General features: G+C 50.8%; 1 protein-coding gene across 1 annotated transcript in view; it reads left to right on the top strand.

Moving 5' to 3' along the window:
• Positions 1–8,966: 8,966 nt before the first annotated feature.
• Positions 8,967–14,977, top strand: part of LOC143817874 (uncharacterized) — a 146,339-nt gene continuing 140,328 nt past the window's right edge. Inside the window, exon 1 of the mRNA XM_077299338.1 lies at positions 8,967–9,051. The gene's annotated coding sequence lies outside the window, so the exon portion shown is untranslated. The remainder of the gene's footprint in view (positions 9,052–14,977) is intronic.

Genomic DNA, 14,977 nt, shown 5'->3' on the forward strand with positions numbered 1-14,977 from the left:
GCTCCATACTGTATAATGACCGCACATGATGCTCCATACTGTATAATGACCGCACATGATGCTCCATACTGTATGACCGCAAATGATGCTCCATACTGTATGACCGCAAATGATGCTCCATACTGTATAATGACCGCACATGATGCTCCAGACTGTATAATGACCGCACATGATGCTCCAGACTGTATAATGACCACACATGATGCTCCATACTGTATAATGACCGCACATGATGCTCCAGACTGTATAATGACCGCACATGATGCTCCAGACTGTATAATGACCGCACATGATGCTCCAGACTGTATAATGACCGCACATGATGCTCCAGACTGTATAATGACATACAGGCACGCAGCTCACACACAGGCACGCAGCTCACACGCACGCAGCTCACAAACACATGCAGCTTTGACACAAATGCATCACACACGCAGCCATCACACACACACGCAGCCATCACACACACACGCAGCCATCACACACACACGCAGCCATCACACACACACACGCAGCCATCACACACACACACGCAGCCATCACACACACACACACACACACACACGCAGCCATCACACACACACACACACACGCAGCCATCACACACACGCAGACATCACACACACACACACACACGCAGCCATCATTCACACACACACACACACACGCAGCCATCACACACACACAGCCATCACACACACACAGCCATCACACACACACAGCCATCACACACACGCAGCCATCACACACACGCAGCCATCACACACACGCAGCCATCACACACACGCAGCCATCACACACACGCAGCCATCACACACACGCAGCCATCACACACACACACACACAGCCATCACACACACACACGCAGCCATCACACACACGCAGCCATCACACACACGCAGCCATCACACACACGCAGCCATCACACACACACGCAGCCATCACACACACACACACGCAGCCATCACACACACACACGCAGCCATCACACACACACACACGCAGCCATCACACACATCACACACACACAATCTCCTCTGTGATGCAGGGGCGGCTGATGTCCATGTGCAGCTCTCTGCTGAAGTCTTCAGTCTCCTGCTCACAGCTCTGCACTATCCCGGCACCTCCCCCGTCTCTCCTTCTCTGCCGGGATAGCAGCTAAGAGCAGAAGCCGGAGCTCTGTGCACACACAGCCAGAGGTAGTGAATCGCTGACCTTTCTTCTTGATTGCTGCAGGCTCTCTCCTTCAGCGTGACAGCGCCGCACAGGGGGCGGGGGCGGGGGCGGGGGGTGTTGCGCGGGCGGTCAGGAGGCAGCTTTTATAAAAAAAAAAAAAAAAAACAGGCTGGCTCTCTCTACGTCCCGGAAGTGGGCGGGGCTTCACCGGCGGCCGCAAATTCGGGATTTTAAATGCCCGAAGCGGGACAGCGGGACCCCGGTGCCAAAGCGGGACTGTCCCGCTGAAATCGGGACGGTTGGGAGGTATGTGCAACACACACACCGGCCATTAACACTCCTGCCGGACTTAGTCTCATCACATTTATGCCTCCAAGCGCATCTTGAAGCACACACAGCGCCCCCTGGCTGTAACGTGGGTCACCGCACCACAATATATATATATATATATATATATATATATATATATATATATATATATATATACACACATACATTATATGCAAACACTGAAAACATTGAATCTAAACTGCATTATTATTCAGTAAGATCAACTTACAAAAATGAAGGATCTTAGCGCATAAATTGGCCAATCCATGTGCGCCCATCAACTCCCTCCCTCTGATGGTTCCGTATTCTGCTGTACATACCTCTCTTGAGCGATTAGCCTGTATATACTGTATATATATGTGTGTGTTTCTGTGTAACTCTAATCATTATTGTCCAGATGAAGGTCTTGGTGCGACACCAAAACGTGCTGACCTGATATTTATAAAGCATCACTTTATAGATAAAGGATCCCCTACTCATCAGTGCAGCATCTGTATTTTTTCTTGTCTCCTGTACACCATACAGGAAGTGCAGATTTTTAATTGTCTAATTGTTGCTTTCGAATTCTCTGATGAATCTATGAATGGGAAAACAACTATGGCTGTCAATCCTGTTGTCATGGGGAGCCATGGATTGTGGTTACGTACGATCACCTGCTGTCATACACAAGTCCTCTTCCCTGCAACTGTGCACAGGACTCCTCATACATGGCAGCTGCAGCCAATAGTACATAAAGGGTTAAAGGGAAGTGAGAGACTCTGCTGTGTGACATGTCCTCTAATTCCGCCTCGCTGCTTTCATTTCACTTCCCCTTCTATAAAACCAAAATTTCCTTTGAGTCAAGATATTTAAAAAAAATAAAAACTCAAAGATTAGGTACCGTCCCTGCACCTTCAGGTGTCCTGTCCCCTCTACTTATTCCATAACTTATCTCACAATGCTCCTATCCTCATCTCATACTGATTTTCTGCTCCATCACCTGTTCTCTTCTCATACCGATCCTGTGCTCAATCAACTGTCGTCATCTCATACCTATCCTCTCCTCCATCACCTGTCCTAATCTCATATCGATCCTCTGCTCCATCATCTATCCTCATCTCATACCTATCCTCTCCTCCATCACCTATCCTTATCTCATACCTATCCTCTGCTCCATCACCTGTCCTCATCTCATATCGATCCTCTGCTCCATCATCTATCCTCATCTCATACCTATCCTCTGCTCCTTCATCTGTCCTCATCTCATACCTATCCTCTCCTGCATCACCTGTCCTAATCTCATATCGATCCTCTGCTCCATCATCTATCCTCATCTCATACCTATCCTCTGCTCCTTCATCTGTCCTCATCTCATACCTATCCTCTCCTGCATCACCTGTCCTCATCTCATACCTATCCTCTGCTCCTTCATCTATCCTCATCTCATACCTATCCTCTGCTCCTTCATCTATCCTCATCTCATACCTATCCTCTGCTCCTTCATCTGTCCTCATCTCATACCTATCCTCTGCTCCTTCATCTATCCTCATCTCATACCTATCCTCTCCTGCATCACCTGTCCTAATCTCATATCGATCCTCTGCTCCATACGGGCAGCACGGTGGCGCAGTGGTTAGCACAGCAGCCTTGCAGCGCTGGAGTCCTGGGTTCTATTCCACCTTGGACAACATCTGCAAAGAGTTTGTATGTTCTCTCTGTGTTTGCGTGGGTTTCCTCCGGGCACTCCGGTTTCCTCCCACATTCCAAAGACATACTGATAGGGAATTTAGATTGTGAGCCCCATCGGGGACAGCGATGATAATGTGTACAAACTGTAAAGCGCTGCGTAATATGTTAGCGCTATATAAAAATAAAGATTATTATTTATTATCATCTATCCTCATCTCATACCTATCCTCTGCTCCTTCATCTATCCTCATCTCATACCTATCCTCTCCTGCATCACCTGTCCTAATCTCATATCGATCCTCTGCTACATCATATTTCCTCATCTCATACCAATCTTCTACTCCATCATCTATCCTCATCTCATGCCGATCTTCTGCTCTATCATCTGTTCTCTTCTCATATTGATCCTCTGTTCCATCACCTGTAGTAATCTAATACTGGTCCTCTGCTCCATCACTGGTCCTCCTCATACCGATCTTCTGCTTCACCGCCTCTCCTCATCTCATAGCGGTCCTCTGCTCCATTACCTGTCCTCATCTCATACCGATCCTCTGTTGCATCACTTCTCATCATCTTCAAGTTTGGGTTTCAGAAAGGCAGATTTTAATGGACTCAGAAAGAGGGTAGGAAAGGTCCAATGGCTGGATGTTCTAAAGAACAGAAATGTCCAAAAAGGATGGGAGATTTTTCTAAATGAAATTCTCACTGCACAATCAGTAACAATCCCGAAAAAAAAGGAAGAAGTAGAAGCATATAAGGAGCCCAGGATGGATGACTGCAGAACTTAAATGCAGCGCCCAAGAGTCCTGGTCGTTGCAGTACTGATGCTCCGCCGCTAAGGGGGGCTATGGTACGTCTGATGGCACTGAAGGGGTTCACCTGACCAGGTATCACAGACACCAATACACTTCACAGTCTGGCCTCCAGAGGGAGCTAAGGGTACTATGTATTAGGCCACTCCTCACAATCTGGTAAAACTGGGGGTTAGATAGGAAGTTAGAGAGAAGCTGACTGGGAATCGAACAGGTAACACCCTGTGGCAGAGGGTGTTGCGGGGAGAGACTCAGGGGGGTCCCTGTCAGGGGTGGGATCCTGACAGAGGCCTAGCGAACAGAGAGAACGTTACGGGACCGTGCCTGCACGAGATAGCGGCGGTGCCCTAAGAAAGGACAAGAAGCGAGGTCTATTGTGCTGAGTGAGAAACGAGATCAACGCAACAAGGAGAAATACCAGTAGGAGTCGTGCTGTAAGACGAGGCAACATCCTACTGAGGCGCGTAGCCGGTGGCCGGAACGCCGAGGAAGTACTGGGCTCCAAGCAATACTTCAAACCTATGGCAGGACAGTCAGCTATAGGCGGGCTGTCTCACACAAATGACCTACGAAGACACAGGGGGCAACAACAGGAGAAGGGCGACACTAGGGTCCAGGAAGAGCTCCGAGCCTACCCGTCATACGGGTGCATCCTAGCCATATCATCTGGGGGACGAAGAAGAACATCAGAATCGAGTTGTGAGGGAACACGAGAAACAGACACAACAGTTGTGGGGACTATCCCGTAAGCACAGCAGGGGAGGACCACAACACACAAGCGCTAGAAGGTAGGCGCAGATTTCCACCTGCAAAGGGAACTCTGGAGGTGCCATCGGACCGGCCGGACTTGCGCAGCCTGGTTAACCGTATTCCGGACTGAGGATCCTGAAGCCTTCAGTAAAGAGGTAAAGAGACTGCAACCTGGTGTCCTCGTTATTTACTGTGCCCAGCACTGCACCGCACTACCACCACCATCCACACCTTTCATTGGGCGCCCCTCAGCAGGGTCACGGACTGGGTCTAGCCACCGTGACAACCCCAGAGCAGAGAGCCAGAGGCCCGGTACCGGGTACCCCTCGGCCCTGCGGCAGTGGGGGCGCTATAACTTGGCATCACGAACAGGATCTACTTAAGCCTGAAGAATCAGGTCATGTGTGCCTTGGAACTGTGATTTGTTGTGCTTGGACTGTGACTTATTGCAAAGACTGTGCAGTGCCACTTGCCGTCAAAAACCGCCGCCATTACAGCACTGAGGAGAGCGCAGGAGAAGAAGAGGGGCGTGGAGTAGGCGTGGACAAGCTGAAGAGCGCGAAAGACAATGGCCGCCCAGTCTAAATATTTCTGCACCGTGAGGACGTGTCCGTCAGCAGCCGAGATCCGCCTCCTGATTCTCAATGGTGGGCGGAGACAGAGAAAACGAAACCGCCCACGAAGGAGAGAGCGGGAGATAGACCAGGAAGCGACCCATGCGGAGGACGCCATGACGAGTCGCTCAGACCAGGAATGCGGGGTTGAAGCCGAAGACTCCCCCAGCCACCCAAGTGAGCCAAGCGGCCAGCTCTCCGCGATTGGGGGCGGCCTCCTGCAAATGGAGATGGAGGGCCTGATCGAACAACTCCTCCAGCTGCAAACGGAGGCGCCAGCGGAGGACCTTCTAACGTCGGACCCTGCGTTGCTGCCAGAACCCCGGCCGACGCTCCCATTAACCATACCGCCAGAGGAGCCGACCGAGGAGGAGGGGCACGCACCGACTGGTGAGTCCGCTGACCCTGTACCGCTGGCTGAGGGTCTGTTGATAGGCCCCGTCGCAGCACCTCCTCTCCCTGGGACCCATAGACTCCAGCGCTTGTTACCGTGGGAGGAGACAACGGGTATGGAACACTTCTTGAAAGCCCCGATTTCACCAATTACCCCGCTGGGTGAGGTCCATGCGGAGTGTACAGTGTGCTGCTGGGTGAACCCAGGACCCGACCTCATGGGGTTCCCCGGGGTGAAGACACGGGAAGGGGAGATGGTGCAGGCCCTGAGCTGGGAGGAATACCAGGTCCAGCTGGAACAGCAGTGGGGGGAGAAGGAAAGGGCGTATCAGGCCGGGCTAGAGGCCTACCACCAAAAGGACTTGGCGGTCAAGGACCGGGCCCGCAAGGACCCCATCGCTCACCAGGCCCCGCGCAGGCAGGGCACCGTTGTCGCCTTCAAGCTCCGCAGAGGCTGGGGCTTTATAAAAGAGCCGGGCCTGTACACCGAAGTCTTTGTCAACCGGTGGGATGTGGAGTCTCATCTCAGAGAGGGCCACCCAGACCGGGATCTCTACCCGGGGGACGAAGTTACTTATACCAGGCACTTTGGGGAAAAGGGGTGGTTCGCCCTGAATGTCCATAAGAAGCAAAACCTCATGACACCCCCGATTAAGGTGCCAGTGAAGCTGACCCCCGTAGCAAAGGTGCCCCCTTGTGGTCAGCCCATGATCATCACCAAGACCACCGAGGTCACTCCGACGTACACCATCATCAAAACCACGACCTGCAACATTGTCACCTCAACCACTGTTGTTGCCAAGGGGGCGTCTTCTCAGGTGGTCAGTGCACCAGCTGCCCCAGAACGGAAGACGGTGGGTACGCAGACCCCCAGATGGGACAGCACTCCCCCTTACGCAGTACCAGGCGGCGGGCAATACCCAAAGGGGTTGCCTCCGCCGGTGCTGCCTCCTGAGTGGTTCAAGTAAATGTTCTCATCTTCCGAACATGTAAATAGTTAACTGTTTGTCCTCTTGCTGCTATGACCCGATCAGGTTAACTCTTAAAGGGATCCCTTTGTTTACCCGGGATCCCTTCTTCTGCTTTTTGTTTTTGTTTCCTGTTTTATCATTGTTGAAAGAACTGCTGGATCATGAACACTGCATGATTACAAACTCCTTGTAAATAGTTTGCACCTTCTTAAAGGTGCCCTCTACTGGTTTTATAAAAGAAAGGACTCTTTGCAAAGAAACTGTTCCCGGAAGCAGTACTGGAGTCCTTGCTGCACACGGACTTGCAGCTTGAGAAGTTGCACTACCTCATAGAGACTTAGTCCCCTTTTAAAGGGAACGTTCACCCATAGCACTTAAGGTATAATGATGCCTTAAGAGAAATAGTGATAATGCTTACATGTAAAGTTATATGTAGTCAGACAGTTGATAGTAAGAAATGTTTAATGATGTTGCTAGAAGAATGAAGACAGGAAGTGAACCCAGATGGGGTTAATCGGTGAGTCCTCCTAGGAGCCATACAGAGATGGCTCGGTGATCCTGAACTGAGAGGTGGAAGATAAGTTCTATACTGTGTATAGTAGCAGAAAGGCAGTAGGCCTGGGCGGAAAGGGGCGGTCCTGCAACAGAACGAGAGGCAGTAGGCCTGGGGCAGATAGACAGGCGGTCCTGCAGATGTAAGGATGGAAAATGAAGGAAAAGTTGATTAGCCTTAGTGTTTTATAAGAAGGTCTTTAGTGGATTTAGCGTGTACATCCTTAAAGGCAATGTTAAATTATTGTTAAAAAATTTGCACTTAGTAGAATACCCGGTTGGGTAAGAGAAATTATTTATAGTATGTTATTTAAAATATTTAACCATGTTTGTAACGTTCAAGTGTCCTCACCTCCCATAAAGGGAAGCTCTGTTCAAACTTACTTATTGTTATTGCATTTCAAAATTGTATGTCTTTTTGCTGACATGTATTGTTGTTTTCTTCCCAGTCCAGGAGTACTGGATTTAACCGGGGGGGAGTGCAGCGCCCCAGAGTCCTGGTCGTTGCAGTACTGATGCTCCGCCGCTAAGGGGGGCTATGGTACGTCTGATGGCACTGAAGGGGTTCACCTGACCAGGTATCACAGACACCAAAACACTTCACAGTCTGGCCTCCAGGGGGCGCTAAGGGTACTATGTATTAGGCCACTCCTCACAGTCTGGTAAAACTGGGGGTTAGATAGGAAGTTAGAGAGAAGCTGACTGGGAATCGAACAGGCAACACCCTGTGGCAGAGGGTGTTGTGGGGAGAGACTCAGGGGGGTCCCTGTCAGGGGTGGGATCCTGACAGAGGCCTAGCGAACAGAGAGAACGTTACGGGACCGCGCCTGCATGAGATAGCGGCGGTACCCCAAGAAAGGACAAGAAGCGAGGTCTATTGTGCTGAGTGAGAAACGAGATCAACGCAACAAGGAGAAATACCAGTAGGAGTCGTGCTGTAAGACGAGGCAACATCCTACTGAGGCGTGTAGCCGGTGGCCGGAACGCCGAGGAAGTACTAGGCTCCAAGCAATACTTCAAACCTACGGCAGGACAGTCAGCTATAGGCGGGCTGTCTCACACAAATCACCTACGAAGACACAGGGGGCAACAACAGGAGAAGGGCGACACTAGGGTCCAGGAAGAGCTCCGAGCCTACCCGTCATACGGGTGCGTCCTAGCCATATCATCTGGGGGACGAGGAAGAACATCAGAATCGAGTTGTGAGGGAACACGAGAAACAGACACAACAGTTGTGGGGACTATCCCATAAGCACAGCAGGGGAGGACCACAACACACAGCGCTAGAAGGAAGGCACAGATTTCCACCTGCAAAGGGAACTCTGGAGGTGCCATTGGACCGGCCGGACTTGCGCAGCCTGGTTAACCGTATTCCGGACTGAGGATCCTGAAGCCTTCAGTAAAGAGGTAAAGAGACTGCAACCTGGTGTCCTCGTTATTTACTGTGCCCAGCACTGGACCGCACTACCACCACCATCCACACCTTTCATTGGGCGCCCCTCAGCAGGGTCACGGACTGGGTCTAGCCACCGTGACAACCCCAGAGCAGAGACCCAGAGGCCCGGTACCGGGTACCCCTCGGCCCTGCGGCAGTGGGGGCGCTACATAAACACTTGCTAAAAAGAAAAAAAGAAACATATAGTAAATGGAAGAGGGAGGGGGTATGTCTAAAGAAGTATATAATGCTGACTGCAGGGAATGCAAGGCAAGAGTTTGAAGACCTAAAGCCAGTAATAGAGGAAGACTTGCAAGGGACACCAAAAGCAGCAAAAAAGGATTTTGCGGGTATGTCGAAAGCAAAAGAAAAGTACTTCTATACCAGGAAAGATCTTTGAACAAATAATTAAACTGCATGTACGTACAGTGGTGTTCAAAAGTCCTGCATAGGTATAGGATAAATTGATTTTTCAAGTTTTAAACGTTTTCTGTCGAATATCTTCGATGCTAATATGACATATTATATATGGTTTTGTTCAGAATACAATTTTGCATTCTCTCCCTGTAATATTTTTAGCTTTTGAAGCAGTTTTGCCTGATATTATTGCAACAATATGGGAATTGAAAGCACAACTAAATATTGTACAGCTTCAGATCCAAAATTAGCCAATCACAGATGAGGTTCTTGTGACCAATCATAACCTGGATATGGCAGCCAATCACATTACATCCCATCTGCTGCTTTGTTTGTTTGTTTTATCTGTTGGTCTATCTAGCTGAATCATACTGTAGAGTTTTATGATAGGAGCCTTCAGATTTTTGTCAGCGGAGGATCGTGTGCGAGTTGTGGTGCTACATGAAGAGGGTTATACTGGCCCCCAGATCGCAAGGAAGGTCGGCTGTAATCAGAGTATAGTCGTAAGAATTTTGCAGAAACATAAGCAGCTTGGAATTACCCAGGACAGGCCCAGATCTGGTCGGCCCAGAAAGTCAACTAAAAGGGAGGATAGAGTACTGATAAGAACATCCCTTGCCAATCGAAAACTCACCTCTCCTCAGCTTCTGCGAGAATGGCAAGAAAAGTGCAATATTGAGGTAGCAACATCAACTGTTAGGAAGAGATGTTTGGAAGCAGGATTGAGAGGGTGCAAGGCCCGAAAGAAGCCATTGATGACATCCATACAAAGACAAAGGCGAAAACTGTGGGCATTGAAATATTTAAAATGGAGGAAGGAGGAGTGGGAAAAAGTGCTATTTAGTGATGAAAGCACTTTTTGCATTTTAGGAAATGATGGCAAGTCTTATGTGAGAAGGTTCCCACATGAAGAGTACAAGCCAGAGTGTTTGAGCTTCTCTGTGAAACATCCGATGAAAGTAATGGTCTGGGGCTGTATGGCAGCCAATGGTGTTGGAAGGCTTCATATTGTGGAGGGTATGGTTAATGCAAAAAAATACATAGACATCCTTAATAAGAAAATGCTTCCTTCTGCTCAACACCTCTTTTCAGGGGATTACATCTTCCAGGATGATAATGCTCCTTGTCACAGAGCTAAGACATTAACGGAAAGGAAAAAAAAGAACAAGGTGGCTACTATTGACTGGCCAGCTCAGTCCCCAGACCTCAATCCAATTGAAAATTTGTGGCACAAGGTATCATTAGAGATATCTAGAAAACAGCCAAGGACCAAGAGTGAGTTGATTGAGGCTCTGATACAGGCCTGGAACCACATCATCACTCGTGAACATCTGCAGAAGCTTGTTCACTCAATGCCACAGAGATGCAAGCTGGTGCTCAAGAGCAAAGGCTGGCCAATAAAGTATTAGAAGCTAAAGATGCACTCAAAAGGCCCTTTTCAGGACTCTGAATTAAATAAAGAATAATAAATCTTAAAAAGTTAAATTTAAGTCTGAGTGAACTTGCATTGGAAGTTAATGAACTTAGAAACCTGTTCACCATTCTACACACTGTACTGATGTAGGTATGGTTATGCTGTAAAAAAAATTATCAAAAATGCGCTTACCATAACAATTTATACACTTGGGACATTCAAAAATGAGTATGGCATACGATGAGGGATTACAAAAACATATATGTCCCACCAGTTTCACTGTAGAGATGCAGAATGGCAGACGCGGTACTGAATAAGGTGCGCGTCTCTGACTGGGGAGCACACTGATAGAGCAGCATTGAAGGTTGTCAGTGCCAGTTCCCCCCTAGCATCACTCCCCTTTAGTGATGCACTAATTGGAAGACCCCCAGCCGGCCAGTGGTCACTGGAGGGGAGGGGTCCTACGGCCACTCCTAACGGCGCAGGAAGGTGAGCACTGGCTTCAGGCCCTCTTTACCGATATCAGGGCTCAGCTTCCTGCGCCCTCTCCCGACCCCCTGCTCTTAATCCCCTTATCTGGTCCTGCTGAGTCGTCCTCCCTTACTCCCGCTCCCCCGGGGCCCCTCGTGGCTGGCTCGCCTCCGACGCGGGCCAGCTCGCCGGCCGGGGGGCATTCCATGCTGCGTCCTTGTGGTCCGGAGGTTGGAGCAGTGCAGCCCCCCGGGCGGGAGCGGCGGTTCGTGGGTCTTCCAGCCGCAGGCGGTACGGTCGGTGAGGCAGCTTCCCGGGGGCGGCGAGGGGGGGACGGGCGCCGCACCCGCCGAAAAAACATCGGAGTCCCCCTAGGCGACGAAGCGTCGGGCCGCAGCAGGCAGCGGCCAGCGTCGCCTCTTCCCCCCGCTGCTACGGTTAACTGCGGTGAGCAGGCTCGCCGCCCCAGGCGCCGCGAGGCATCGCCCCCTCCCCTGACGGCTCCGGCGAATCTCCCATCGGCGCAGGGTGGGAGGAGGTCTGCCCGCCTACCCCGCGCCGCGGAGCGACTTCAAGTCGGGGAGGGGGCAGCCTCGCCGCCCCGCAGCTGCATGCATGCGCATTCGAGCTCGGTCCGGCGCTCTGAGAAGGCTCCGCCCTCCAACTTCCGGTCACCGCCCACCCACTTCCGGTCACCGCAGCTCTGCGCTGGAAACAGCGCTGGCCAGCCCTCCATTACCTTCCCTGCGGGCACATATATGCCGCCCGCAGGGGGTAACCTGGAGGCTGGCATCAACCCCTCACAGCCCCCAGTGCGCGCTGATCGGTCAAACCCGACCGAGCAGCGTGCTGATTTTCCACCACGCCTGATCTCCAGTCTACCCCCGGCAGACACAGCACTGATGCCTGCACGGGGGTATCAGGGGTCAGTCGGGACAGGTCACAGGGCAGCTGAAGAGCGCATTGTTCGGTCCAATAGGACCGATCAAGGCGCTCAACAGCTGTACAGCGGGAATCACTGCGAAAGATCAGTAAACGCACCAAACATAGACACTTTTACACCTCCCCCCACAGCCAAAATTCCTAATAAAAATTACCCGTTAAGTGTTGCCCCGCCACATCCCAGCAATGGAAAAGAATACAGTTACCTCCTTCCGCCCCCCCTTCTAAGTAGCACTACAGGACCGAATACTGCCAATAATCCCCCTCGTAATAATGTTTGCACCCCCCCCATTACACCGCTAAGTAACGGCGGACGAAGGCGTAGACGCCAAGCGTCCTCCCAATCCTCCTCTGATAACTCCCGTCGCCATTCGCGCTACCCCTCTAAACGCCCCTCCCGTCACCGTCGCAGACTCGGCTCCCATAGGAGCCGACGCAGATCCCGGGCCTCAGGATGGCTGTCTTCGGCATCATCTGAGGGGCCCGATGCATCGCTCAGCCCGGATAGGAGCCATCGTGCACGGGACAAATCCTCTAAATCTCGGGCACCATCTAGGGCTTTCAGCCGGGGAGAACAATCCCCCGCGGCTTCCAGCCACAACTACTGCCAGGCAGTCGCTGAAGACAGAGCCGTTAATCCGCCACTACGTGGTTGTAATCGGGCTCCAACGCACGATACTCAGTGCAACGGCCAGCACATCGGCCAGTCCCTCGCTGTAGCGGGAGCCAGAGTTTCCCCATCCTGCGACATCACCCCGTCAACATCTGCGGGGGTTCCTCCAGGATCGGAGTACACTCGTCCAGAGCCACACAGCGGTGAGTGTTCCAAGGGTAGCGAGGAAAGGTTACGCTACGGGGGTAATTTAAAGGAAATGGGGCTAACCTCAGCGGTAAAGGAGTTAATCCTACAACTATCACATTCGAGCAGAAAAATGGTGAACAATACAACTCCACAATCCGCTAATCTACACAAAGACGCCTTCTTCTGCGGGATCAGCCCGCTAGGCGCCCATATAGATCAGGAAACTAGACTGAAAATCTGGAGCAACGAGTATATTGACATATGGTCGCTGTTATCAGCGGATCAACAAACGGTGGATGAAGCTAACGATGGGGGTTTCGATAGGGGGGGACCAAAAATTGCACTAACAATGAATAATTGGCTCCAGGCCTTCGCAGTATTGGGCTGTATTATGGGCCAGAAACATCCGGAACGCTGCTCCGAACTGTTTATATATCAGGACATGATATATAGTTTGTACAAGTTGCACGGCGGGTCTGCCTGGTGTCAGTACGACGAGGAGTTCCGCAGACGTCTGGCCCTACAGCCCGATCTAGGCTGGGGGGTTAAAGCTACAGACGTGTGGTTGCGACTGATGCTGTCCCAAAAACAGCCCCCCCTCTTCAGCCACGACCACTAATTACTCCGCGGCCGCAGGTCAAAACTCAGTGGTCGTTATTCAACGAGGGCGCCTACACGGCAGAACCCCAGTGAGCATAGCCGCGATGGCCCTGGCTAAATCTCTACCCCAATAAGAAAGCGACTCCCTGGCTAAATCGCTACCCCAATAAGAAAGCGGCTCAGCAGCTGCAAGCGGGATTCTCCGACGGGTTTTTCATCCCTTTCAGGTTTACAAGAACGCCAACCCTGTCCGATAACCTAAAATCTGCTCGCGAATTCCCTAAAATTTTTAGACAAAAAATAGCTAAGGAGGTACAATTGGGGAGAATAGGAGGCCCCTTCCAGTCGCTCCCCTTTAGAATCACCGGTAGGCATCATACCAAAAAAAAAAAAAAAAAAAAAAAGGAACCCGGTAACCGTGCTCTCGGCACAATGTAAATTGTCGGGGCTAGCATTTTCTTTCAATTATTGGGTTGGGCGGACGTAACTAAGTCCTTCTGCATAAGACAAGCCATTAAAGGTTGGAAAAGGCTTCAGCCAAGCCAAGAATGTCGCCGCCCCATTCCTCTGAGACGATTGCAGGACCTGATTTCGATATCCCCGACAGTCTGCTCATCTCAATATCAGGTGGCCCTCATATCGGCAGCTTTTGCGACTGTCTTTTTCAGAGCACTGCGTACCAGTGAATTGCTTCCGCGGTCAAAAATGCGTCGGAAGGAGGCTTAATCAATGAGGACATAGTAATATGCTGCGACGCCCTGCGCATCAGGGTTAGAAAATCCAAATGCGATCCCACCAGTAGGGGCACATGGTGGTCAACTCTACAGATGGCCCAGCTTGCCTGCTAAAAATGGTTAAAAGATACGCCGTAATAAGACACGCTGGTATAATTTTCTTCAATCATACAGACCAATCAGGTGTTCAAGGAGATGGTTAGCAATCAGGTGTTCAAGGAGATGGTTGGCAAACAGGTGCTCAAGGAGATGGTGGGTGGCATAGCAAGGAAGACGGAACGTCCTGTGATAATGGTGTTACACGCGGGTGGCAATGACCTTGGCAAACAAAAGGTGGCCGAATTGTACAAATGGGTGACAACGGATATGGAACGGTTCAGCTGTCTGTTCAGGAACATAATACTGGTGTGGTCGGATATAACACCACGGGCCGTTTGGCGAGGAGCAAGAGATAAAAAAGCCATAGAGCGGACAAGGAGCAAATTCAACGCGCGGATAGGAAAATATGTGAGAAGAAGAGGCGGTATCGTGATTTGTCACCAATACCTACAAGGAGATAACACGCTACAATTAAGATCGGTCGAAGTTCACCTAAAGGACATTGGCCTCGATATTTTTCTGTCTGGTTTACAGGATGGGGTTGAACAGGCCTTAACATTGATGGGTGGGGTCGGAGTCCCGCGTAGGTAATACACGGGATCCTCCGTGGCGGAAGAAGCGGAGGAGGGCAAAGGTCGTAACCGCTCGTTGGTCCAATTCCCCTGTCGATCACGGACAGGAGCTCGGCGCGAGCCGCTCGTTACGATATGTAATTGCCTTTCTCTGCTTATTTAATGAATAAACTGTGACCGACCTGTTCAACCCACCTAGGACTGTGTGTGTTTCATTACGGGATT

The sequence above is a fragment of the Ranitomeya variabilis genome, chromosome 3 (genome assembly GCF_051348905.1).
Source record: "Ranitomeya variabilis isolate aRanVar5 chromosome 3, aRanVar5.hap1, whole genome shotgun sequence".
Classification (NCBI taxonomy): domain Eukaryota; kingdom Metazoa; phylum Chordata; class Amphibia; order Anura; family Dendrobatidae; genus Ranitomeya; species Ranitomeya variabilis.